The sequence below is a fragment of the Candoia aspera genome, chromosome 1, assembly GCF_035149785.1.
Source record: "Candoia aspera isolate rCanAsp1 chromosome 1, rCanAsp1.hap2, whole genome shotgun sequence".
Lineage (NCBI taxonomy): Eukaryota > Metazoa > Chordata > Lepidosauria > Squamata > Boidae > Candoia > Candoia aspera.
This window is the reverse complement of record NC_086153.1, coordinates 343,282,691-343,309,843: the sequence shown is the minus strand read 5'-3', so window position 1 is coordinate 343,309,843 and position 27,153 is coordinate 343,282,691. Positions and strand designations below refer to the sequence as shown.

Here is a 27,153-nt window from a genome sequence, read left to right as displayed (position 1 = left end):
GTGTCTGCGTGCATCAAGGATCTCTTGAACTTCAAAATGCTGTTTTCCATGCACCATGATGGGAGGTAGAGGAGGTGAAACGGGGTGCCAGCAGAACGATTCATTAGCCGGCTTCAGTGAGCTACAATGAAAAACAGGGTGAATTTTTTTCAGATTGTGTGGAAGCTGTAATTGAACTGTGAAGGGTTGATTACTTTGACAATGGGGAAGGGTCCCATGAATTTAGTTCCCAATTTCTTTCATGGCTGTTGGGAACTGAGAAATTTGGTAGACAGGTAAACTTTATCTCCAACTTTCATGGACCACTCAGGTTTGCGTTTTCAATCTGCAGATTTTTTATATGTTTACTGGGCATCATTCAGGGCTTGTTTGATGACTGGCCAAGCTGAAGCGACTTTTTTACACCAGAGCACGTGTCGGGTGGAGTGAGGGCAGCTCAGGAATAGGCACAAATTCTTGACCAGAGACCACTTGGAAAGGGCTGAGCCCCGTGCTTTGATGAACAGCGTTATTATAGGCAACTTCAGCAAAAGGAAGGAGATCCACCCAATGATCTTGCTGGAAATTAATATAACAGTGTAAAAATTGCTCTAGAGTAGACTGGACCCGTTCAGTCACTCCATCCATCTGTGGATGGTTCGATGATCTCAAAGATTGTTTAGTGCCAATGAGCTTGAGAAAGGATCTCCAAAATTTAGAGGTAAATTGTATTCCTTAATCAGAAATGATATGCTGAGGGCACCCGTGCAAGTGGTACACATGTTGCAAAAACAGCTTAGACAATTGAGCAGTGGGGATTTTAGAACAAGGTACAAAATGAGCCTGCTTGGAAAATAGGTCAATGACAGTCCAAATCACTGTTTTATTTTTGCTTTCCAGTAAATCTACAATAAAGTCCATGGTAATTTCCTTCCAAGGTTGAGGAGGTTCAGCTACTGGTTGGAGGAGCCTTTGGGATTTTCCTCCTTTTCATTTTGCTTATGCACAAGTGGGACAGGTTCTGACATACTCTTTAACATCAGATCATAAGGTTGGCCACCAAAATTGCTGCCTTACTAAATGAAGTGTTTTGACAAAGTGCCCCGCTGATTTATCATCATGAGAGCGCTGCAAAATTTTCACATGCAGTCTCTGGAATATACAACTTGTTGTTCCAGTACCAGAACCCTTTCAATTCAGTTAAAGAGGCTTTGTTACTTTGAAACCAAGGATCAGCGGCAAGTTTGTAACGATTGCCCTACTCAAATAAAATGCTCAGACTCCAAATCTAAGTTTAAGGTCTGGTTTTATTTAGAATAAGGTGCAAACAGAGAGAAAGCTGAGAATGAGAAAAGCGTGCCTAAACTCAAACTAAATAGCTCTGTTTCCAACAACGACCCCCCCTTGCATACAGAACAATCCCACATTCCCAGGTGCTCCTAACGAGCTCTGCTGATTGACGGGCAAAAAGACCTTGACATTTAAGAGATAACCCAAACACATTCCTTCCTGGCACAGCCCCACACATCTCCCCGTACAAGGTTTATCAGCAGCACCCTCCCACCCTCGCATCAACACTCTGGCATGTGAACCGTTACGATGGAGCGAACATCGCAACGGTGACCATGACAAAGTGCCTGCAGCAACTCTTGTTGCAAATCAGATTGAACTTTCACTTTCTGGGCTGCTGCTTGTCTTCTTGTTAAGACTGGCATTCCTAGCTGCTTAGCTGAAAAAAACGTATCTACTACCTCCTGTCGCTGTCTTTTGTGCTGAGGGAGATGGTATAGGGCATCAGCTAGGAAATTCCTCTTTCCCAGGAAGTAATGCAAAGTAAAATTGAAACAGCTAAAAAACTGAGCCCGATGCAATTGTTTAGCAGTAAGTTTACAGGGCATGCGTAGTGCTTGCAAATTTTTATGATCAGTCCACACTTCGAAAGGGTACTGGGCCCCTTCCAGTAGGTGCCGTCAAGCCAGTAGGGCTGTTCAGACTGCAAAAGCTTCTTTTTCCCATACATGCTACCTGTGCTCTGTTTCAGTGAACTTACGGGACAGATAAGCGCAGGGACGAAGCACCCCTTGGGGGTCTTTTTGTAACAAAATGGCCCCCACCGCTTGGTCAGAGGCATCTGTTTGAATTACGAAAGCATTTTCAAGTTTTCAAAAGCCTCCTAACATGCCACACTCCAATGCAAACGCACCCCTGGGGCAGAAACTTTGTGTGTTTCACCCTCTCCTTTCATTTTTAATCAATCTGTCAATGGTAATGAAATCTGAGCAAAGTTCGGGATAAATTGGTGATAGAAATTGGTGAACGCCAGGAAACTCTGGAGTTGGCATCTGGTTTGTGGTAGTTCCCATGCTACAATGTCTCTGATTTTGGCGGGATTCATTTAAATCCCTTTGGTGGAGATTCTATAGCCCAGATAGTCTAGTTCTTTTTTATGGAACTCACATTTGGACAGCTTTGCATACAGTTGAGCATCACGTAGCTTCTGCAAGACTTTTCTAACCAATTTCACATGTTCTCTTTTGGCTGAGGTATAGATTAAAATACCATAAGGAAGGCTGAGAGAAGGAAGATAGATGCTTTGGAGCTGTGGTGTTGGAGAAAAATTCTGAGAGTGCCTTGGACTGCAAGAAGATCCAACCAGTCCATCCTCCAGGAAATAAAGCCAGGCTGCTCACTTGAGGGAATATTAAAGGCAAAACTGAAATACTTTGGCCACATAATGAGAAGACAGGACACCCTGGAGAAGATGGTGATGCTAGGGAGAGCGGAAGGCAAAAGGAAGAGGGGCCGACCAAGGGCAAGATGGATAGATGATATTCTAGAGGTGACGGACTCATCCCTGGGGGAGCTGGGGGTGTTGATGACCGAGAGGAAGCTCTGGCGTGGGCTGGTTCATGAAGTCACGAAGAGTCGGAAGTGACTGAATGAATAAACAATAATAGATTAAAATATCGAGGTACCCTTTATACAGATATTCGTGTAAAACCTTGTTTATGTACTGCATGAAGTCTTCCAGAGCCCCAGCCAATCCAAAAGGAAGCACTTTGTATTGATAGGAACCTAGTGGGCAGTTGAACGCCATTTTCCATTCATCCCCTTCTAAAATATGCTTCTCTCAAATGCAACTTGGTGAAAATGGCCCCTTTTGACAAGTGGGCCAGCATGTCTTTCATCATGGGTAGGGGGTATTGATTGGTAGTGCAAATGGCATTTAGTCCCCGATAATCCGTGCACAGCCTTAAAGAGCCATCCTTTGAACAGCACAGGTGCCCCCAATGGTTTGCCGGTTCAATGAATCCTCTGGCCAGATTTTTGTCAATGAACTCCCTCAACAGCTCCTTTTCCTTCTCAGACATGGCATACATTTTAGGCTTTGGGAGTTTCGCATTTGGATCAGTTTTAATGGCACAGTCAGTCTTTCTGTGGATAGGTAATTGATCTGACTCTTTTTCATCGAAAACATTGGTGAAATCCTGGTACTGAACCGGGATGCCTGATTTGTGCTCACTGGCAAAAAGTTGACAGGCCTTTACTAGAATGCCAGCAAATTCGTTTTTGGGACTTACTGCCTCTTTACCCAAACTTGGGTACTCATCATCAGTGAATGTCAAGCGTCCCATCTCCCACTCTGTTTGGAGCTTCCTGCTTTTCAACCAAGGTAATCCTAGGATCATTGAATAGTTTGCTACAGGGGCCACTATAAACTGCAAAGTCTCTTTATGGCTCCCTATGCGCATGGCCAGGCTTTCCGTGAGGAATTCTACAGGACCCTCGTGGGCTTCTGTTCCATCCATCTGCGTGAACACTAGAGGTTGAATCTTTTTAGCACCAAATTAAGGGCTGTTACTAAGTTCGGGTGAATCAGACATTTGGTGCACCCCGAGTCTATCATGGCAGTAAAATTTGCTTTGTGTTTACTTCTTAAATTCTTTAGTTGCACCCCCACTAATAATGTTGAACCGTCCTCACCAACGGATCCTCATCATCTTCCTCTTCGGAGCTCAGGGTTATGCGCTCCACTTGCCTGCTGGCGCCCTTCAGAGCAGGTGCTTCCTGTTTCCTGCCGGCTTGGTGGCTTCATCCTCGGAGTCTCTCCCAGAATCTTCTGATAGGAATATGGCCTCCTCTTTTCAGGTGGTCGCGGTGGCAGCAGAACCCTTCCTCTTGACAGGCAGAGACTTGGTTTCCCGGCCGGTTTTGTGGTAATCACTGACCTCCGTGCAGGCATCCTGATGCCTGATGGCTGTCCTTCCCACATTTGAAACATCCATTTCTCTTTAGCTTTTGTTCTCTGTCTTCCTCCCAGGTTTTGCTTGGTTTCTTTGGAGCAGTGGGTGCCTGACTTGGTGCGCTTGTATTTCTTCCCAGTGCCTGGGCTTGCAATTGTCTCCTAATCTGGAACTCGGTGTTTTCCACTTCTCCCACCAAACAGATCCACTCTCTCACTGTAGTTGGATTGCCTCTTCCCAGTGCCCAGCGTAATACATCTGGCTGCAGGCCACCTTTGAAATAGTCCACCTTCGTGGATTCGGATCAGTTATTTTTCCAGCCAAAGCCTTGAATTCTATGGCATATTCAAATACTGTCTTAGTTCCCTGACAAAGTTGTTGCAGCGCTGTTTTAGCCCGCAGCTTGGCCAAGGGGTCTTCAAATCTCTCCCTCAGTGCTGCCATGAAATCATCTAGGCTGTGGAGTTCGGGAGCCATGGCATCGTGCAGTTGCACCAGCCAGTCAGCCGCCTGGCCCCTCAACTTAGACCCCACTTTGGAATACTCTGTGAGGAATGTATCCCCAAACTCTTGCATGTCGGCTGCCACATTTGTCATAAAAAATGACAATTGCTGGGGGTCTCCGTTAAACCTGACTTGGAAATTTCTTGGGCCACCTCTAGGAGGAGGGAGATCTATTTGTCCTGTCAGTGGCTCACCCCAGGTCACCGATGGTCTGCCTCTCTTCCCGTCTGGCTGAGGGGGTGGTGGCCTTGATCCAGGCGCTGGCTCTGGGGTAGATCTCTTGGATTGAACACTGCTCCCTCTTCGTGAATGGCTAACATTCGCTCCAGGAAGAGTGAAACATTCTGTAACATTGTTTCCATGGAAGTCACTCTGGATTCAGGCACTTTGAGTCGCTCGGGTGTACTCCCTCTCCCATCTTCCGTCCCTTGGGAGCTGGTCCTTCTACTCTTTGAGTGAACATCTGTCGGTTGGCGGGGACCCAGTCCAGATTCTCCCTCTCCTCCAGCGGGCCATCCAGGCGGCCTTCCTTCCCAATCTCTACGTGGTGTCCACTCCACCTCTCGAAGATCAGGATGACTTTGCTGCAGTAGCCACGATGCCGTTGCTCTGGACCCCTGGGTCACATCCCAAGTAATTAGTTCGGTATCTATCTCTGTAGCACCTTCCGGTAGGGTTATGGAGATTCCACCCATTCCTTCAGGCTCCAAATCTCCTTCCAACTTGGCTAACGCATCGGCCGTCACTTTTGGGAATGTTGTGGATTCCTCAGCTTCCCCTGACTGCGATGATTCGTCCGATGCCCTTTTTGACATTTTATGAAATTTTCTTAGACTCTCGACTGGGTACAAACGTCTCCAGGTAGAGCCAAGTTTTGAATGGATTCGCAACTTTATGTGATGACTAGAATACTTAGTTTCCCATTAAATCCGACTCATAAGTAATTACTTAGAATTCTCTTTAATGGTGTGTAGCATTCAGTACAGAAGAAAAAGTTGTGAATGAAAAAGCCCACGCTTTTCCCCATTAAACATCTTCAGCGAATTCAAATCCCCCCCCACTCCCTATCTCAGGTATGCGTCCCTCCCTCTCGTGCCAGTTAGTGGAGGCATCTGCAGCTGCGTCCGATGCTCCTTGCAAATGACCTTGGCAGAGCCAGATAGTCCAAACAAAATGATTTCACACTCCAGCGATGTTCCCCCCTCCCTTTCCTTCAACTTGCAAGAAGAAGACACGTGTTGACTGAAACATGCATGCGAGTCCAATCAACGGTTCTGCAAACGTTTGATTTGGGAGCATGACAACAAGTAAAACATTCTCCCAGTATCTTGCATATCGTGCAGCCTCTTATTTAATAGTTTTTCCTTCACTTGGGGGAGGTCTCTGTCTAAGGATCTCTTAAAGAATTGACATCTGGAATACCTTCCATTTTATGGACTTTTCTGGAGCCACTAATGCAGCATCAGGATTACTATAAAGAATTTAGGGTGATTTCCAATTAGCTGGTCAGCTTTTTTCCAAATCCCTTCCTGTGTGACCAGAAAAATCTTGGGGATTTTTGAATCGCTCACAGTCATCAGATTAAGCTGTGTACAGTGAGTCTGTCTAACAAAAAAATATATTTATCTCCTTTCTCCAAAGGAAGGGGTATTTTTTCCCTTTCTAAGTATGCTTTGTTTTTGGAGCTGTGCAAAAGCTGTTGCGAGTAAGGGCCAAAGCTGAAAAACCCCATCGTTTTAATTAAAAGGGGTATGCAAGAAATTGTTTGTGGCCTGTGCACTGTGCTTGCTGTGGGAGTTGTGGGGAAACTAGGTTAGGAGAGATTCACCGCTGGGTCCCTTTCGGAGAATTAGCTTCCTTTGTGTCTTTAATCTGATCCGATTAATTTATCTTACTCAGAGCAGGCCTCTGCATGGCCAGCTCTGAAAGCCTTCCTGATGACTAGGACTCCTCTTCCCGTGACCATTTTTTCCCCTTTGGCAACCGTGCATGGCGTATTCCAGCTTATTTTCTTGCCATGCTTATCCTTGTGAAATTCTGAAAGCATCTGGTTGCAATGGGAGCTTGCAATTCTTGGAACGAAGGGGCCGCGGTTCAGGGGTGGACCTTACTGACCGGTTCCCATTGGAAAATGGCAGCGGCAGTGGGGGAGGCTGAGCTGGGTGGGGTGGGGTGGGGTGGGGAGAGAGGACTGCGGAGGCTGGCCTGAGACGCAGGGTTGTCTTGTTGCAGATGCCCCCCCGAGGTGCTTCTGACCAAGCGGTCTTCTTCCCTCATCCGGGGCCTGGGAGCATCCATCTTGGGGCTGAGGGAGGTGAGCGTGGAAGGTGCTCCCACACTAGGGAGCATGTGAGGATTACATGTTGTAGAAACTTAAGTCCACCAACCTCAGCCTGTCTTTGGAACAAAGGAACACGTCTGAGTGTTTCTGTGGGCACAGCCCAAGGGGGTGGGGTGGGAGCAATGCGGCGTGACCCCTGCAAGGAAGGCCAATGCACCTGGGGAGGGCAAGTAGGTTCTGACCCTCATTCCCAGTGATATGGAGGGCCCCCCCACCCCCCCACTTATGTGCCACAGACAGTCCTTCTCTTGACACCATTTCTTGAGAAACGTTTGCCTTTGCATTGGAAATGGGGAAAATCGCTCTGGCAGGGAAGGATAAACATCCTGAGGATTGTTTCAGCTGCATTTCTTTTTCCTGCGCCATGTAAATGGTTTCTGGATATCTTGCAGTCTGCATCTTGGTGGCAGTCAAGCATTTGCCCATTGGGTGACCTTGCAGTGTTCCGTGAAGAGGCTCCATTTGGGCCTGGAGAGCAGGACTCTCTGTAGCACCGCTGGGTCAGAAGGGGGGCAGGGCTTCGAAGGGATTCCTGTAAGGACGAGCCATGCTTTGGGAGCTTTCCTGCTGCTTGGCAGTGGGGTTGAGGGAAAGCTGCCCAAATATGTGGCGGGGGGGGGGACCTGCAAGAGCCGGCTGGGGGGCTGGGGGGAAGGACGATCACCTGCAGGCTTCCTGCAGTGCCACTCCTCGCCCCTTCTCTGCCCAGGCCATGGGAGAGGGCTGGATGAGCCCTACAGCCCTGCCAGGGATGCCAGCCTCCTCCCAGGATTGAGAAAGAGGCTACCACGATGGAGAGCAGTCGGGATGCACCTTCTGGAAATGCACAGCTGCTGGGCCTGGTCCATTTAAGCCGTTCTCTTGGGAGTTATGCCAGAACAAAGGTCCTTTCCTTGCCCCCAACTAGGCTGTGCTATTGTGAAACTCACAACTCTCAGAGGACCATAAACCTTTCCAGAATGGGAGCCAGGGCAGCTCCTTGAAATGGGACCCCTTTTGTTGCTTTATAACTGTATATTTTCTTTTATTGTCCACTTAAGGGAGGGCCTCCAGATTTGGCAGTGTAGAAGGTATTATAAATACACAACCCCGTAAACAGACCTGCTAATGGGGTGGACGCTGTATGCAGCCGAGCAGGGGGGATCCCTGGCTGGTGAACTCCTGAGCTGCCCCAGGCAGCTTCTGATGCTGCTGGGAGACTGTCCTGCGAACGCCGTCCTCAGATTCCACCTGAGGGCCTCTTCTGCCTCAGCTTAACGGGAGCTCTTAGGTGCTGCATGCCCACCACCCTGTCTTCTTGGGCAGCTGGCCACCAGTTGGCTGCATTCGGCCCAGCAGCATGGGGTCCATGTAGAGGTAGGCATCTTCCAGGTATTTGGGGTTACACCTCCTTGCCACTGGCCTGGCACTGTGGCCGATGGGAGTTGTAGTCCAAACATGTGGAGGGTGGTTCTCTATAAAATTCCCTGAGCAGCAGACAAAGCCAAACTGCAGGAAATTGTGGAGGGTGTAAATAATGCATAGATTCCCCCTCTCTGTCTTCCCTCATGTTGCCGATTGCCCAAGTTGGGTAGGTGTGCTGATTCTTGGAGCAGGAGACCTGCAAAAATTGATTGAAGTCCTTGTTTTGCTCTGTTCGTTTTAGGAAGCCGTCCTCGGTGGTGCCATTGGACTCGGGAGGAGGAGGTTCCCTGACAGGTAAGGCTCGGCCAGGCCCCTCTGACCGCACGTCCCTTGTTCCTTGGTCCTGAGAGCATAGCAAGGGGGCTGACCAGGAGGAGGTGGCCTGAGACTGAAGAGAGAGGAGGAAGCCCGGAGCCCTGGGGATGGATGGATCCAGGCAGAGATCAGCCCGGAGGGTCGGCCCTTTCCTGCCCAGCGGCAGCACAAGCAGCAGCAGCAATTAGACCTGGGAGGCCATGGTGGGGGGGGGGAGCAATCCCACCGGCAGAGAGGCCTCAGCAGCCCTTAGAGCCCCTCTGGTGTGAACAGTTGCCTACTGTTTTGCATAAGGAAAGGGAGGAAGGCAAGTGTGTATCTTAAAATTGGAGTATCCTGGTGCAGGAACAAAGAAACCGCCAAGGGCCCAGAAAGACAAAAGCCTGCCTGCTCTGTTGCACTCCGGAGGGCTGCAGTGGGCTGTGAGAATAGCCTCCTGACAGGAGGAATAGCTGCAGTCCAGACAGCGCCCCAGTAAGGGAAACCTGAGTCCAAGACAGGAACGGGGCGGGAGAAGGCCTCTCAGACTTGGCCCTCCCTCCTTCTCTGGAGAGTAAGGGCAGGGGAGGGGGAAGCACGTTCAGACCTGCAAGACTCTGTTCCTGGAACCTTTACTGTAAGGCCGTTACAATAAAGGCCATTGTCAGTGTTCCTGGTTCTGGCTTCCTGTCTGGACTATTCAAAGGGCAGACAGGCTGATCTTGGCTGCTGGTCTTGTGACAAGCGAGAAAAGCTGCTCCTAAAATTCTGCCAGACTCTCGGCCCCACAGTCTCGGCATTCCTGCTCCAGGTGGGTAGCATTAGGGCAGCAAAGCGCAGGCCAGATCAGGCCACCTTCTCGGAGGCCCCCTTGAGACATGAAGTCTACCGTCGTGTTGCTCTAGCTGCGTGGATGCCTTTTCTTTCCTCCCGGTGCCCCTGGCCCTTTGACAAGGAGGGCCCCCATTATTTCCTTTATTGCCCTGGCTCCCCCAAATCCCAGTTTGTATCAGACTTCCAGACTGAGCTCTTGAGGGGAGAGCCAAGGGATGCGGATTGCAGAAAATTGGGGGGTTTTGTGGGCTGCTTGTAATTGGGACAAGCCTGCTGTCAGTGGGTCTTGCCTTGACGACAGTAGCGTTTACATTCTCAGCGTGGCAATTTTGGATTTCTAAAAAATTGTGACTGTGGATTATTTTCCTTTGTTGTAATTGTTGTACTTTAATTTTGTTGGGCCTTCAATTCTAAGTGGAAGGATTAACTGTCAGACTTCTGACCAGGGAGTAACTCAAAAGTGTCTTTTTGTTCTGAGAGAACCACTGAATTGGTCCCTCTTGAAACTGCTCCAAGCACGATGGGGATTCTGTTGTTTTCAGGAAAGGGAGTTGCACTTGCATTCGGTGTGGCTTGTTTCAGTTCAGGAGACAGAACAGAGTCACCAGGAAGTCTTCCTTGAGGTGACTGGGCATCTTTTTGAAATACTGTTGGGAGTTGGAAGGGGCCCTTGGGGCCATCCAGCCCACCCCCTGCTCAGTGCAGGAATCCAAATTCAAGCATCCCTGACTGATGGCTGTCCAACCTCTGCTTCCAGGGAAGGGAGTCCCCTGCCTCACCCCCTGGGTTACGGGTTCTGCTATCAAATGTCCACCAGCAGGAAGTTTTTCCTAATGTGCAGCTGAGGTCTGCCCAGCTGTAACTTAAACCTCTAACTCTTTGCACTGCCCCCTGGAACAAGAGAAACCAGGTCTTGCCCTTGTTCTTTCAAATACTTGAGGAGTACTGTCATCTCTCTCCACACCCCTAGTAACCTTTTCTCAAGGTTAAATATACTCAGCTTCTTCAGCCTCTTTTCTTAGGACTTCGTTTTTTGTACCTTGATTGTCCTGATTGCGCTTCTCCAGTTTCTCTGAACTTTTCTTAAAAAATGGGATTACCGCTGAAGCGGAGGTCTGAGCGAAGCAGAATAAAACAGAACGATTCCTTCCCGTGGCTTGAGAATTATATGCCTGTTGCTGCAACCTCAATCTGAGTTTGCCTGTTTTATAGCCTGTCGCATGCTCTCTCATCCTCAGTTTGCAGTCAGCTCCTCTTCCAAGATCTTTTTCACAGGGATCCCCCACCCCCTACCTGCGCATCTGATTTTTCTTTCCTAATGGAAGAACTCTGCACTTGTCTCTGTTAAATTTCATTCTGTTCTTCTCAGCCTATTTCTATGGCCTATCAAGATTACTTTGAATTTTATTCCTGTCCTCTAAACCATCCACTTCTGTGTCATTAGCAGATCTGGTCAGCATTCCCTCCATCTCTTCATCCAACTCATTGGTAAAAATATTGAAGCAAAGAAGAGCCGAAGCTGAATATTATGGCACCCCACTTGAGATCTCTCCACAATTTGATGAGCATTCTGAGTACAGTTTTTGAGTAACTGTGTTTTCGTGTAATTGCCATGTCATTGAGCCCACACTTGTTAATCAGAAATTCATGGGCTGCTTCGTGAAAAGCTTTGTGAAAGCAAGACTTGCCATGGTCTGCTAAAGGTCCTTGTTGTTCAGTCACTTTTGACTCTGTGATTCAGTGGACAGCAGTTTGCCAAGGACTGTCTGTTAGTAGTTGCTTCTTTGAGGTTTTGTAAACTTCTGCTAGACCACCCAGCCATCTTCCCTTCTGTTGCCCCCTTATTCTGTCGCCTTCAATTTTTCCAAGCCAAGATCTGCTCCGGAGGCTCTTCCTTCTGCATTATGTCTCAAAATACTTGAGCTTTTGATTCATGTTAGTCTGGTACTGAATGATTCGTTCTTGCTGTCCAAGATACTCTCAACAACGTTCTTCAGTGCCACAGTTCAAAGGCATCAATTTCTTTCCATCCAGTTTTTTTCTGCTGGCCTAGGTTTATAGTCATATGTTACAATTCGGAGGAGCACAACCTGGCAATATGTACCTCTGTGGTCAGCGTGATGTCTTTCTACTTTAATGTTTTGTCTAGATCTGTCATAGGCTTTCTCCCAAGAAGCAGCCATCTCTATTTCAGATGTAAAGAACCGTGGTGCGTCTGTTTTGCCTTGCGCGTTGGGTCCAAGCTGTCCCATTATTTTACATCCAACTTTTATGGTGGGTATGAAGACTTGTTTTGGTGTTGCCGATTGCCACAGGACTGTTCCACGCACTCCCTCTGCACCTCTGATTGGAACATAAGCTTGGATCACCATAATGTTGCTTTGGACTTGGATACAGATCAGTCATTCTTGGGTCACATCTGAGCGCTGACTTTGATGGTCTTTGTTAGTAATGATGGCTACTCTATTTTTTCTTTGATTTTTCTTGCCCACAGTAGATCTGGTGCTCCTCTTACACGATGGCAAGTCCTCCCTCTCTGAAGGTTTTTAAGAGGAGCCTGGGCAGCCACCTCTCATGGATGGTTTACATGGTTTCCTGCACATTGCAGAGGGTTGGTGGATGATCTTGATGATCCCTTCCAGCTCTGCAGTTCTATGATTCCATGTGATCCTGTTGCTTATTGGATTCTGAGTATCTCTTTAGCAAGGTCCTTCTTGAGAATCACTCCCCCTCAGTGCCTTTGTATGGCCTCATGGCCTTATAATGTCATTAGCTGACTTACAGTGGACGTCCAGAACCCTGGTTCCAGTGGTTGTGAAATGGTGGGTGTTTGGGTGAAACTCCACCATTGACTGGCTTCCTGGTGGCTTTGGCCTGGCCCCGCTGTCCCTGTGTTGCCCTGGCGTTCTTCCCCAGGAATCAAAGGGACGTCCCTCTGCGGACATCCAGCATGGCTGAATGTTGTCAGCCACGTCTGTGCTGTTTTCCCGGCAGTGGTGCAGAGGGAGAGTGCCGTGGCCGCGCTCTGGTGTCGGGGTTGGAGTTCCTTCTCTGGGGCAGGGGGGCCCTTCTCTCCTGTTCCCTTTGGGTTACTCTCTGCTTCCCCTTCTCTTTTTGGCCCCGTGAATTTGAAACACACAGACCGTACCTGACCGCCAAAAAGAGGATTGGCGTTCCCACAGGGCAGTTGTGTTTGGTGACAGTCCTGGGTGGAGGTGGACTTCTCCACCCTGTGATTTGTGCAACTCTCCAGCCCTTGCAGTCCGTGCCAAGTGGGATTTTCTGAATGGATGCATTTATTTATTTGATTTATACCACATTCTGTTCTGCATTTGAAGAATGCACACCATTCTCCCATAAATGCCTCCTTTTCACTCTTCTCATCTCAGTTTCTTCTGCTTACAAGAACAGCAGGTGCTGAAAAACTAGCAGATTTTCCAACCCAGAATTGATCGAGCGGGGAATCAGAGCAGGGCTGCAGGGAGAGGGAAGAAGGATGTGCTGGTGTTTTGTCTTGTTGGAGTTAAGGCCAGTTGGCTGTCTTCGGGTATTCGTTGGGAAGGTGATTGCGCTCATTCAGAGGACCTCTGAGCGGGAGATGGAGCTAATGCTCTGCAAATGGATCTGAGGAGGCCACCCTGTCCCAGCCCAGCTGGGGGTCAAGAGAGAATGTGTGTATCTGTAAGAAATGTGCCGCCAGGGGGCGCTGCGCATCCATGCCTCTCCCGGAAGGTGGCTGTTCCTGCAGTGAAGGTGGGATCCATGTGGTTTGGGTATGTGTGTGTATGCGCACACGTGCTCTCCTGAGCCTCAAGCCAGGCCTTTCAGCAACATGTAAGGGTGGTAACTCATGCACGGAAGCCTCTCCTCCTGGCGCTGAGAAAAGAAATAAGCATTCTACACCATCGTTAAGCCTTTTTGCTTGTGCAGGTGAAAAATGTAGACTGCTATATTAGGACTTAACTGTCTCCAGGGAAGACTCAGTTTTGAAGAGTAGCATCCAAAATTTTAAAAAGTTGAAAAAGAAGTAATTAGCTGATGTGGGGGAAACCAAATTTGATTCTAGAGAGTACCTTTCACAGTCTGGGAGCAGCACAGGAGGCAACCTTTCTAAGCCTCCAAAGAAAGGGAGGGGACGGAGCTGCCAGGTTTCCTGCCTGACACCGGATAGCGGCGGAAATTATTAAGAGTGATTTTTGGACTTGAGCCTGTGAGGAGCGCCTGCAGAAAACCCTGCGGTGTTGTGATCTTGAGAGGATGCCCCAGCAGGCAGGCAGGCAGGGCCTGGCCAGGCCTGTCTTCTCCCAGGGAGGAGGGAGAGGAAGACTGCTTGAGGCTGCCCCACCCACCCACCCCCAAGCTGCATGGCTGAGCGGAGAGCACTGGGGCCCTCAGCCAGGTCTGGGCCGCATCTTTCGTGCCGTCCTGTTCGAAGCACTGCCTGTTTCTCCTGCTTGCTTGAGGGGCTTGGAGGGACTTCACATGCAGACCCCTCCCCCGGGAAGGCAGGGGCTGTCTCTGTTCTTGGCCGCTAGGAAACTCCTTCCTCCTCCTTCCTCTTGGTGATCCTCGGAGAATGACCCTGTCCTCTGGTTTTCAGTTTGCCAAAAATGCAGTTTCCCTGCACCTTCAATTGGGGTGAGTGCTTGCACATGGCATGCAGAGGTGTGTGTGTGTGCGCGTGCATGTGTGTGTTCCATCCTCACTGCAAAGGCGCCGGGTGATCCCTGTCTCTCGCACGGGTGCTGGGGAGGGGCTGCTCAGAGAATGCAGCCGCTCGGCTTCTCTGCTATTGGAAGGCAGGAGGGCTGATCCAGCAGATGATGGCTACATCCCCAAAGTCAGGGGCTTCCTTGCTTCCAGCACTGCCCCGTTGTCTGCCTCCCTAAGTGTGGCCCAGGTGGTTTTCTAAGGCAGGGGGACAGTGGGGTGAGGGGACCTTGCTCCGGGGAATCTCAGCGGGCTTGGGAGAAGGGACACTGCTTTCTCGCCGTGGGCTGGATGAGGGAGGGGGTGTTCTCTGGGCCCACCTGCTTTCTTGTGATGTGGCCCTGAGTTGAGCGTATGGCGAGGGGTACTCCTGGCAGCCAAGAAGCTCACACAAGCAGGTGGCTTTTCTACGTCGCTGGCCCTGTGGGTAGGAATTGCCTGTCGGTTGGGGCCTAGCTAACTCCCAGAGAGCGGAAGAGAGTGGCAGGCGTTCCCCAGTTTGGAAAATTTCCACTGCTGCTGGTTGCTGTGGAAAATCCCCCCTTGGCAGCTGCCCGGTTGGCAGTGCTGATTAGCGATAGAAGAGGGAATGCAGGGCAGCGGGTCAGGCCTCCCCTCAGAGCGGGGGCTGGGCTCTTCGTGAGGTGCCTTTCCTGCAAGCGTCTTGTGGCGCCCAGGAGCGCCGGCCTGGCTTCCCAGGAAGGGCTGGGGATTCACCAGGCAGAGGCTTTCCCTGTCGGGGATCCAGTTGGGCCACATCCCTGGGGAGCGAGCCACGTGCTAGGCCTGGCCAACTGAGGATCTGGGAGTTGCCCTCTGTGGCTTCCGTGCTCTCCTGCCAGGCTGGTGGAGGCAAACATCCGGACCAGAGGCCCGTGGTGTCCGGCTGCAGTGGGATGAAAGCCCCACAGTCCCTTGGCTGCCCATGAGCCTCAGCAGTCTCCCTGCTCAAAGCTCAGGGAGGCTCAGAGCTGGGTGGGATGGGGGCCTCCATGCCCGGCCTCTTTCTGCCTCTCCAGCTGGTCTCCTTACCGTGCAGCCTGTGTGGCTGGGCGATGCGGCGCCTGCTCCCTCCTCTGGGAATGGCGGAGCTGCTTGGCGCAATTGCCATTGCATCAGACGTTCTGTCCCTCCTAGCTCAGCCACAGAAGCCGCGCGCAGTTGGTCTTCAGGGAGCAGCCTGCGGTGCCTCTGCCTCGCTCCACCTGCCTGCCGTGTGCTGAAGGCCAGATCTAGGTTGCGCATCCTCCCTTCTTCTGGGCCCAGATGAGCTTGGGGTTCCACTGCCCCCACGCCCCAACATGCCCTTGGGGCAGCTCCCAGGGCACAGAAGCAGCCCTTGGAGCTTCCGCAGGGAGGCCGTGTGGACAGGAGCCCCAGCCCTGGTGAGTTAGGCTCCTGCCCCCTCTGGCCCACCAGTCTTGGTAGCTGCTTGGTATCCTTCCCTTTCTAGAAACACTTTCCTGCTGGCCCCCCAGCCCCCCAACTGATGCTGCGATTTGTGGCGCCTCAGGGCAGCCAGCAAGGGCCTTTGGGGCGCTGGCAGGACTGGACCCAGCTGTGGGACTCCTTCCCCAGTGCCAGCGTTCCAGCAGGCCTGGACTCAGATGGAAATGTGAAGCAGAGACTCTCCCAAAGTGCTGCTGGGCTTGTTCAGGGCCAGGCCACCTGAAGGTGGGCCATCCCGGCCCCTGTGTGAATCCGCTCAGCCTCTGGGAAGCGGGGACAGCCCCCAAGGCTCCTGGAGCCCAGCACAGGCCTTCGGCTGCCAGCGGTTGCCGTCAACAGGATCCGGCCTGCTTGCTTTGAACTTTCTCCTCTGCCCAGTAAGGTGGGCAAGGTGTGGGATGAGTCCATTTGCCTCCTCTGATAGGAGCACTCAGGCCCTAAACTCAGGATGCTGAAATGGCCTTTGGGGGAAGAAAGAAAAGGGAAAAGTGGGAAGCTGGGCCTGGGTGCTCCTCTGCCGGTGTGACCCCGTCATCCAGCCTCTCTCGAGCCGAGCTCCTCTTGCCCTCTGCCCACTTGGGGGTGGAAGTGGTGGCATGAGCATGTGGAAGGGATTGTGCTCTGGCCGTCATGGCTGCTGTTGTGGGGGTAGCAGGCTGAGCCCCTTGTCCCTGGCAGTGTCCGAGCAGGGTGGGGTCCCATTGCTTTGCTATATGTGAGGGACCCTGGCCACTGCCTCAGCCAGGTCCCACATCTTGCCTGCCAGGTGTCTGGACTAGACTGGGGGGTCTTGGAGCTACAGGTGGGCATTTCCAGGGAGGGAGGGGTTAAAGTTCCTTGATGCTGCACCTTTTTCTCAGTGGGGCCATGGTTAAAAATAATGTTGGTGTCTGAGAAGGAAGCCTGGCAGAGTTGTGATGTCATGATTGCAGAGAATTTTCCTTCCTTTTTTGGGGAGTAGCTGTTTAAGTCCAGGGAGGGTGCTAAGTCTAATTACAGTGTGTATTTTTGCAAAACAAGAAAACTGGCGGAATCATTCAGCTGAATTTGAGTGGTAAGATCTGGTGAGGGGCTACCTACCCCTGATCTTCCACAGCAGACCTCTTGTGACTTTCAGGCACAACATTGGAGTCCCCCTTGAAGGGTTTCCCATGGCATCCTTGAAAAGGCTGTGGATGATGGGAATTGCAGGCCAACACCCTTAGAGAAGGTGCTCCTGGCAGTGCCACCCTGCTTTCCCCTCTTCTGCTTCCTTCTGCAGGGCTCCCCCACCCACCCCAGCGTCTGGAGGGCAAGCACCTGGGGTGCCAGATTTCCATGGTGCCAGGACGATTTCTCCCTGATTCTGGCCCGGCCAGGCCCTCCAGCTGTGCTGTGTCCACCCATCTTGGGGCAGATGGCGCAGGGAGGTCGCCGGCCCAGACCGTGGATGCCTTTGCTTGCCTGTAGGAGATCAGAGGAGGCCCTGACCAGTGATTGGATTGGATGGGATTGGATGGGATGGGATGGGATGGGATGGGATTGGATTGGATTGGATTGGATTGGATTGGATTGGATTGGATTTGAATGTAGCCAGGAATGAGGGTGCCCCCCCTTCAATTCAGGAGGGTGTCCGTTTTCCTGCTGGAATTTCTGCTGCTTTGAAGTGTGTGCAGGAAGCCACTCCATTTTCCATTTTCCAGGCCCTGAGCTGGGAATTTCCATGGAAAAATCCATGGGCTGACCCAGCAGCAGCCAAGCCCATTTGTGCTTCCAGGGTACACGTGCAGGGCCGCTACTCAGCTGCAAGAGGCCACACTTTTTGGCTGTGCCCCTCCAGCGCATGGAGCTTCCATCTTGGCAAAACAAAGTGAGATGCGACCGTGAGCCCTGGTAAGATAGTCCTGCTTATGGAGAAACCAGGGGAATTGTGAGGCCCAAGGCCAGCGTGGTAAGGGCTGCTGAAATGTGTGCAAGTGAAGCAGACGAGGGCCAGTCGAGGAGAGTTGTCTGACTGGTGGATGATTTCAGCAGGCCGGGAGACCCGTTCCAAATGAGGGAAAATGGAATCTCCGGGTTTAGAGGCAGTTTATACAGTACTGGATAGGGGGCCTGTTTGTCCCTTGTCGGAGGGCTCTGCTTTGGGCAAGGGGTGTTACCCCTTTTCCTGAGCTGTGGCCCAGGCAGATTCCAGGAGAAGCATGTCCCCAGAGGCCCCCTGGTGATGTCCCCAGCAGGCCACCTGCACTGGGTGGGCAGCCATGCCTCAGGGCCTCTGCCTTTCTGAGCAAGGAGATGCCATGGAGTCTCTTGCTGGTGAGCCAAAGTGCCAGGGAGAAGCACTGCCTTGTCTTAGCCGGACAGAACCAGGAGGGGGCAAACTGGGCTCCTGCTGGCCCTCCAGATTGTGGTGGCCAGTCCTTGGCAGACCCTCTCTTGGTTGGACTCTGCCCCATGACGCCCCTTCTGGGGTTCCGGTCGTGAGACATGGCCTGCTTGGCAAGTCTGACCGTTGCCACTTCCAGAGGCCATGAACTCTAGGGTTGGTTGGGTACTCAAGGGCCAGCAGGAGGCTTGGCTGCTGGCGGCCCTGACGGGGTCCTTCAAAAGTAGCTGGGCGGTTGGCCCCATTTCTTTTCCCCTGGTTTGTGCTCCAGATGGCTGCATTTGGTCCTGTACTTCTGTGCTGGAGGGGCCTCTCTGTTTAACTCTCTCTAACCCCATGCATTAATTTGAAAGAGCGCATTTCCTGTGGTTGGTGCATAGGAGCGAGAATCTCAGCAGCCTCGCTGACCTTCAGACTGAGCGCCTGGTGTTGATTTGCCCCGGTGTTCCTGAACTGAGCGTTCCCAGGCACGAAACACCGATCGAAGGGTGAACAGTTTCCTTCTTGCTGTGCTGCTCCCCCTCTGCTTTGCCAGAATGTTGTCCCAGGGCGGTGGTGCGCAGCGGCCTGTGGGCTTTTGCCTTGGACTTGGAAAATCAGGCCAGTTAGTTTGCTTGGCTCCTGGTACTTTTTCTCCCCACGTGCGGCTGATCCCCTTCCTACCTGCCAGGGAAATCCTGTCTGTGACGTAAATCCCCCTCGGGTTCCTCTGCACACAGAGTTGGGTCTGGACCTGTGGATTTTCGGGCACAGCAGGAGAAAAACAGGCAAGGCGAAGGACCAGGTGTCTGGGAAGGCTCTTCTCAGAGACTGACCCGCAGCACGCACCGGCGGAGCCCCTCCTAACCCCACTGCATGCCAGAGGGCAGTCGGTGTGGTTCGCTTCTTTGGACCGTGATGGGCCCAAAGGAGAGGTGCATGTGGGGACCGGGATGCATCCCCAAGCAGCAGTTAAAGGGTGAGGTGGCCGCTGCCTGGCAGTTGGCACACGGCCTCTCCTTCCCTGCTTGACTCAAAGGCATTTGCTGTGCCGCCACCACCACAGGTTGTCGTCAGCTGCCTGCCAGTGGCCTTCCTTGCATAATGAGGCAGGCATGGCCCTGGCAGCTGCCTCCCCCGTGGCTCGTCCTTGGAGGGTTAGCTGAGGAAGCCACTCCTGGCCTGGGCTTGGACTTGCACACCTAAACACTCTTCCGGAAACTCTCCTCCGTGGGGAAAGGACTCAGAAAGGTTTCTGCCCACACGCTGAGCAGTGCCAGCCTTGTGTCTTGAGGGCGCTGCATCTCTTGCAGCCAAAACGACACCCAAAGCCTTTAATAATACTTTTATTAACGTTTACAAATACGAACAGACCCTCGGGGGAAGTAGGCCTGGACTGCGGTGGAGCATCTTGCAAAAAGCTGTGGTGGGCTGGGACACCAAACTGCTTGCTTTCAAAGTCATGTGCAGTAATGCCACTTGTAGGGCTCCTCTTACTTTGTACATGCACCTTTTTTCTTTTCTTTTTAGCCATTTCAGAAGTTTACTTGCTGTGGGAAAAAGAGCCAAGCACCAGAGCAGCACCCTTAAGGGCAGGGGGGTGCGAGGGCACCTTTGGGCTACCACACCCGGCTCCCCCATCATGATTGAAGGATGTATGTCCGTGAAAACCTGCTGCCCGTAACCTGGTTTTTACCATGTCTCGGGAACAAGCCCAGGACAGTGGCTACTCCCACACAATCCAGATTCAGCCGTTTCAGCACAGCAGTTGGTTATAGCTCAGGGCATTTTCTAGGCGGGCAGGAGGTGTGCATGTGCGTGTGCGTGTGCAGAGCCCTGCTTGGGTGCCCCCGACAAACACTCACGGTTGCCATTTGGGACACTGCATGCAGCAGCAGCAGCAGCTCTGGGGGGAAGTAGGCTTTAATTCCCCCTTTGCCAAAGCCAGAGGAGCCTGGCCAGGAAATGTCTGGGGCACCAGGTGTTGGCAGAGGTGGCTCCCCAGGTTTGGGATAAGCCCTCCTGGGCTCCTTACAGATTGTGCAGAGGTGGGGCTGGAGGAGGGAGTGCAGCCAAGCCCCCTCTCCCTGCGCCATTGCTGTGGCCCCTGGGTTAGGGAAGGGAGGGTGAGAGGGGCCTTCCCTACGCCCAACTTGGTGGTCCGCTTTCCTCAGAAGGGAGAGCTGTTCTGCTGTCTGAGGGGAAGGCCATCCTCACAGAAGATCAACAGGACCAATGTTCCCTAGTTCAGACCAAGGGAGAGAAAGAGAGAGACCCGTCTCTCTCGCAGCCATAGCAGAAACGGTCACAGAGGCTGCAAGGTGAGTGGCTGGATGGTGGGCAGTCCTGCAGTGGGTCAGTTGGAGCCCTGCAAATCTCTGGACTCTTCCCTGCCACCTAGAAGGCCCGTGTGGGAGCTCTCGGGTCACTTGGTGGCTGGAAAAACAGTGAAGCTCCTTGGGTGGGTTCCACCTGCCCCAGCAGTGGGTTTTTGGGTAGCTTGGGGCCTTAGAGAGCCAGCCGGAGAGATGCCTGTGGTCACCCTGGGTAGGGCCGCTCCTTGCCAGCTCTGGAAATCCCCCCTTCGGGAGGTTTGGGGTCTCTCTCTCTCTCTCTCTCTCTCTCATGGAGGCCAACGCCAGAGCATCATCTCCCCTTGACAAGGAGCTGTTGTCATGGGTGGTGAACGGGGCTGTTGTCATGGGTGGTGAACAGGGTAGTGCAGGAGCAGCTGCTGGCCACACAGGCCGTTTTTCATTCTTGAGGTGAATGTTTGGGTTTCAAGGCGAACAAAGGCCCAGAATTCAGAGGGAGGGAGATCCATGTCCCTGGGTCTGTGGTGTGTTCTGTGGTGCTGTTGCTGGACACTTCTTTGCTGATAATTGAACTGTTTTGAGATCTGTGGCCGGAAGCTATTGGCTGAATCCAGTTTGGCAAGAATACGTTAAGCTGTGCAGAAAGCAGGGTGGGTGGGACTGCAATTGTGTCGGGGCTGGCCTGTGAATGCCCGCCCCTTTTCTTGGGAGATCCCCCTCCATAGCACTCCAGTTGGAGGGATGCCAGGGTGGGATTCAGGGCCCACTGCAGCCTGTCTTGGCACAGACCATTTTCTCCTTGAGGGCAGGGGTGGCCCTGCAGGGAGAGGGCTTTCGCAGACCAACTTTCACTCAACCGGCCCTGTAGGAGAGGCACCCCCCACCTCCCCAAGTTTCTTCCATTAAGCCTCAGCACGCCCCTCCAGGTCCCCAGCACTATAGCACACACCTTCATAGAATTTCTAGGAAAGCCTGCAGATGTACACAGACCCACTTTTTCTTTGAACTGAGGGGGGGCTGTATGGGAAGATGTTTCCATGAGCACAGCTACATTTTGAGGAAGCTGGAAAAAATGAATCATAAAAGCTGAGATGTGTAGCTGCTTTCTGTTCTGCTTTGGAAAAAGCCCCTCCCGTGGCCTCTCAGAGGAAGGTGCGGAGAGCTGATGCCACAAAGCATGGAAGAGCCTCGGAAGGTGCAAGCGCCCTGGATGGGCCCTGGACGAGCAAGCCAGCCTGGGCCACCCTTGCACAAGCTAATACTCACGCGGTTCTGGTTCCTCTGGTGGCCGTGAGAAGGGAGCCTTCGCACCTCCAGGCCCACAGGAGAATGACCAGGGGCTGGAAATCAGCAGTCTGTCCAATTTCCACAGCGTCCGAAAATAGGCAAGGCTGTTAAATGAAACCTATGTGCTTGAGTGCTCTTCCCGCATTTCACAGACGTGTGCTTATGCAGAAGCAGCTAAGCACGGGTAAAAGTGGGTGATAACGCGTCTGTTGAGCAGGGGAAGTGGTGCCTGCCATCCTTGTCCTCATTCTGAGGTGCCTGCAGAGAAGCTTTTGTGCGCAAGGTGGCAGCAGCACCTTTCCGGTCTTGCCCAGCCGAGCGCCCATGTGGGTCGCCTCTGGTCTGGGGCCAATCCACCACAGTCTAGACTGCTTGGCAGAGTTAATTCCTTCTGCTTCAGGGACTGCAGAACCTCAGCTGTAGCCAACTTTCCAAGTTCCTCCCCAAACAGAGGTCCGTGAAAGGATCCAGTGCAGAGGGGCCTTGTAAACACGCCTCCCCAGATTGCGTGGTCTGGGAGCTTGGGTGCTGGGCACTGCTGAAAGCTGGCAGCATTGTGCCCAGTTGTGGAGTGTTTTGAATGTGTGCCTTCCTTCCTCCTTCCTCCTGTCCCAGCTGGCCATATCCTTTTTCCCCACCTCGGCTGGCAGTGCTGTGAGGTACTTAAGTAGCCTAGCTGGATGCCCCTGTGCAGACGGGCCAGGCTCCTGGTTTCCTCATGTGTGCCAGGGCTAGGCGTGAGAGCAGCTGCCCAGCAGGCCCTTGCCCCCGAGTTGGGGCAGGACGCACAAGCCTGGCAGGCAGGCAGGCAGGCAGGCAGGCAGCAGAGTCACATGGGAAGAGGAAGAGGAGATGCCCTGGAGCAGAGGGCAGCCTGGGATTGATAGCCAAAGAAAGCGGCTGGGAGGGGTGCTTTTCTGAAAGAAGAGGAGGGGTCCCTGGTCTGGCCTTGTTTGGGGCCACCAAGCCCCCCCCCCCCAACGAGGAGCAGTTCCTAATTTTTGCTGGCATCTCCTACTGGAAGCTCTTGCCAGCAATACCTGCTGTGCTGGTTGGGCAAGTGGCTGTTGCTCCAGGAAAGGGACCTGCCAGGTGCCCCCTGCTGTGTGCCAGAGCAGGCCCGGGTCTTGCTTCCTGTGGAGGGAGCTGGCCCAGCAGGGCTGGTCTCTGGGCTGCCAAGGAGGGGCTTGCTCACTTGCAATCTTGCACCCGATCCCTGGGGGGCCTCTGGTGGACTTGCCGTGGCCCCCTCGAGGGGAGGCAGCCATTGCCCCAGGGACCTTGGGTTCTCTGCTCACCCCAGGCTGGAGGAGGGGCAGCCCTTGGACTGCCCAGGAACTGGGCAAGCAGTCGAAGCAGGGTGGGAGGCTCCTCCTGCAGGCACCGCCTGCTGCTCTCGCCTCTTTGTGGTTTGCGACTCTTGCGGCGAGTGGCCACAGTGGCAGCGCAGCCCGGATCAGGCAAGTGCGGCCGAGCTGGCCATTGTGCTGTGGCCCCTTCCTCTCCCATGGCCCGTGTTGTGGCTGTTCCCAAGCAGAGTCACCTCCAGGCAGCCTCCTCTGGGCCCTTTCCTGCTTGCTCTGCAGGTCCTGGCAGTTCGGATGCTTTGCGGGGCCAGACTGCTTCCGACCGGCCTGGCTGAGCTTCCAGGGGCCTTTGGGACTCGGAGGGGCTTTCTCGGGTGCACCGCAGCCTGGGCTCCAGAGCCAGGGAGGCCCTGCTGTGCGCCAGATGGGTCCCTCTTCCAGCCTGCCAGTTGAGGACACCTTGTCCGGCTGGATGAGCAGGGGAGCCGGGCCCTCCGCCACCAGGCCACTGTCCTCCTGGCAGTGGGGCACCCTCCCAAAAGCCTCCAGCCTCTGGGCCACGTTTCCTGCTGTCCTCAGCCACATCCGACCTGCCCTTGCAGGACCCCTGTAGCCTCCCTGTGGTGGTGGTTCTGCCGGGCACCGTCAGTGGCTGGTGCCCAGCAGGGTGAAGTGATTTGCACCGAGAGGCCACGAGGGCACACAGATCTGGCTGGTCTCACTTGGGGCCACCCTGTGCTCTCTGAGCTCAGTGCCCTTATTGTGTGGCTTTTGTGTTTGCACAGCGGTTTAACCAGCTCAGTTGGGGCAGTTCTGGGTGGGTTAGCCAGGAGTGGGCTTTCGCGTGGCCCCGCCGTGGGCAGCTTCCCTCTGCTGCTGAGGGAGGGGATGGAGGCCCCTGCTTTGCCATGGGGAAGGTCAGAGGCTCCCCTTTGGGATGGGAGGGAGGGAGGGGGTGCCTTGCGTGGCTTCGAGGACCCAGCCCTGCAGATGGTTGGCAGTGCCCTTCTCTGGCTTCTGACTTTGAAAGCCTGGAGTGAACCAGCGGGCTCTCAGATGGAGGGCATTTTTTGAACTTTCAGAAGTGGCTCGAAAATCCCCTCTTAGGTTCCATTCAGCTGCCCCCGCTCCCTCCCCTCTGCCTATGCCTCATTCCTCTTGGCTAAAAATGGAGATTGGCGCATGGTGCCTGCCGGTTGCCATAGCGTTTCGGGTGTGAGCTTCACTCCCAAGCCCAAAATACCATCTGATTCAGAGTTGGTGGTTGGAGGGCTGCAGCCGAGGGTTTATTCTGTGCCTTTAAGGTCGGGCGGGGCAGGGGCGAGGGGTGGAGGACTCCTCTGTGGTTTAGGCAGCCTCCTGGCGCTGTGGCTGGCAAAGCCCCCTCACGCACCCCCAGCCCCACACGGAGCCTTCCCTCCAAGGGCCTCTGCCAGGCCCCAACTCAGCTGCTGCAGCGGAGCCGGCCGGCTGGGGATGGCGGGTGTGACCAAGGCCGTTCTTGGGGGGGCACCTTCCCCCCCACGGTCTCTCAGCTTGTGGCTGCTGCATTCCACCCCCACAACCCCAGGCCTGGCCTGCTTCCGTCTGCCACATCTGAGGTCAGATGAGTTCACGAGCAGCGCCGCCTGCGTCTCTGGGGCCAAGGAGCTATTTTGAGACGCTCCACTCTTGGGCGGTTTCCCTGCCCCTCTGACGACGGCAGTCTGGAGATCCTGGAACCTGGCCAGTTGCTGAGGCCCAGGCGGGCACCACTGCTGGGTAGACCTGTGCCTGGGCAGAGCCCAGGCTGGTCGTCGGGTCCCCTCGTGCAGCACCTGTGGCCCGGCCTGATGGTGGGGGCTCTCAGCTGCAAGGCGCCCGCCACCAAAGAGGCCATCAGGGATACGGGATTTGGGACGGGGAGCCCCAGAGGCCAGGTTAGGAATGCCTGAAGAATCAGAGCTGGGCCGGGCATTTGGTGACGTTAGCGAGTCCATGGGTTTGCAGGAGCAGCCTCCTCAACGGCCCCTGGGCAGCAGAAGGGCCTGGCCCGGCACTCCCAGCTGGGTGACCAAGAGGCCCAGAAAAGGCTCTGTGCACACCCCACGGCACCACGAGAGGCCACAACCCCTTCCCTTGCGCCCTTCCCTCATCTTGTATTAGCACAGCTTTTCCTGGGGCGTTCTGTTTCTGTGCCAAATAGAAATATTTTCCATGGGAACAGAGGAAACCCCAGAGAGGCTGGGCAGCCCCTGCTGGGGTTTCAGGACATCCAACTGGCTCTTCTGCACACTGCTGGCTCAGAAATGGCAGAGCTCTTGTCCTCCCCTTTCCATCTGCTTGGCATTGTTTTGCCCCCTCTGCTTGAGAGAAGCCAGAAGCTGCCACAGGGCAGATTGCCTTCTTGTTATGCAGGAACCCTCACGCAGGCAGTACTTTAATGACGCTGCTCCTTAGGATTTATCTGGTTGATGTTGCCTCATTTTTCTTGGTGCTCCTTTAACATCTGCCTGAGCACATGCGCCAAATGAAACAGAGGCATTCCAGAGAAAAAATTCAAGGGCGTAGAAACATTTCCCCTGAGCGGTGCTTTGAGGCCATGTGGCTGAGCTGCCCTTTCCGTCTCCTGGTCAGCTGAGCGGCCAAAGAGTTAGAAGAAAAGGGGGACTCTGGACTCTTGGCATTCCTGAGCAGCCCAGAGAGAGAAAGCTGGAAGTTCAGCAAGCCCCGTGCAGTTGAGCCAGCCCAGCCTCCAGGAGCTGTTGGCAGACGCCTGCCATCTCCACCCCTTGGCAAGAGCCTGTGGCTCTTCAGAGAATGTCCTGCTGGGTCCCACCTGGCCCTTCGGCCACTGCCTTCCCTGCCCTCCCCTCGTTCGGCGTTTCTCAGGTCCATCCCTTTGCATCCCCTGCGCAAAGTAGGTGAGCTTCTGGATGCTGAGCATCACCTCTGATTCCTGCCTCCCCCAGATTAAGACCGTAGCATTCCAGAGCTAGGAGGGGTCTTAGAGGTCATCCAGCCCCACCCTGCGCCTAGGGATTTCTGACAGAGGATCCTCCAGCCTCTGTTTGAAGGCGTCCAGCAAAGAGAAGTCATCGCTTACAAAAATAAGTAGAATAAAATTGAAATAAGTATAACAAAGTATTTCCTAGTCCTTTCTTTTTAAATTACATAAAATTATTTCAAACTTTAAAGAATGGTCTACGGTTGGAAATACATACATACAGATACGTCAAATAAAAATATTAACGTGTGAAGGACAGGGCAGGCTCGTGCACAGTATCCGGCTTCTGACGCAGGAAACAAGGCAGTGCCGGGTGCCTTGTCCTGGCTGTGGTTCCTTGGCTTCTTTTCTGGCAATGAGCCTTTGGCATCTGCTTACATACGTGACTTTTGGGTTTATTACCGTGTCGGTTTTTCCTCTGCTTTCAGTGCTTTGCCTCCTCAACACACAAAAATGAAGAGGTTCTACATTCCTAAGAGTTCAGCTGCTAGTACTTCCATTTGCTACACAAATTAAAGACATTCTAAAGTAAATTCTATTTATAAATTATCAAGTATAAAAGTTTAAATGATTTTTCAGTGCCACACACCAACGATACAGAATGTCTCCATAAAGAACAATGACTTGCTAAGTGTCACATGTATTTCAGTTTTTCCCAAAAAGTTCCCATGGATTTTTTTTCGTTTGCTTCATGAATGAATACGGTCTTTGACCAGCCTCTGCCATAAAAGAAAATAGTTTAATTTAACAATTTGTTGTCAGGGAAAAGAAAAACACTAAAACAGTGAACAATATGTCTAATTAAACGTTTTGCAGAATTGTATGACTTGATAAAATTATTTGGCCACCTGGTGTGTGAGTGTAGAATCAGCATCCCTTAAAAAGAAATAGACATAAAATCTGTCAGTAGGATCCTCAAATTTAGAGAAGATTGGGGAGATCAGAGCACGTCTTGGGGCATCACAAAAAGGGCACCGTGTGAGGATGTGGGCAAGAGCGTCTACCTCCCTGGATCCGCAAGGGCAAAGTCTCTGTGAACAAGGAGTCCCGTGAAATCTTCCTGCCAGCGGTGCTGAAGGGAGGGCATGGCCTTCCCCTGCAGGCTGCAGCCCCTGAGGGGGAGGCTGGTGGCGATGGGCTGATGGGGGGTGGCTG

The 27,153-nt window shown here is 53.0% G+C and overlaps 1 protein-coding gene across 1 annotated transcript in view; it reads left to right on the top strand.

The window, feature by feature from the left end:
- The window catches only part of GNG7 (G protein subunit gamma 7), a 56,704-nt gene that overhangs the window by 7,877 nt on the left and 21,674 nt on the right, over window positions 1–27,153 (top strand). The window contains exon 2 of the mRNA XM_063291033.1: window positions 8,714–8,766. The gene's annotated coding sequence lies outside the window, so the exon portion shown is untranslated. The remainder of the gene's footprint in view (window positions 1–8,713; window positions 8,767–27,153) is intronic.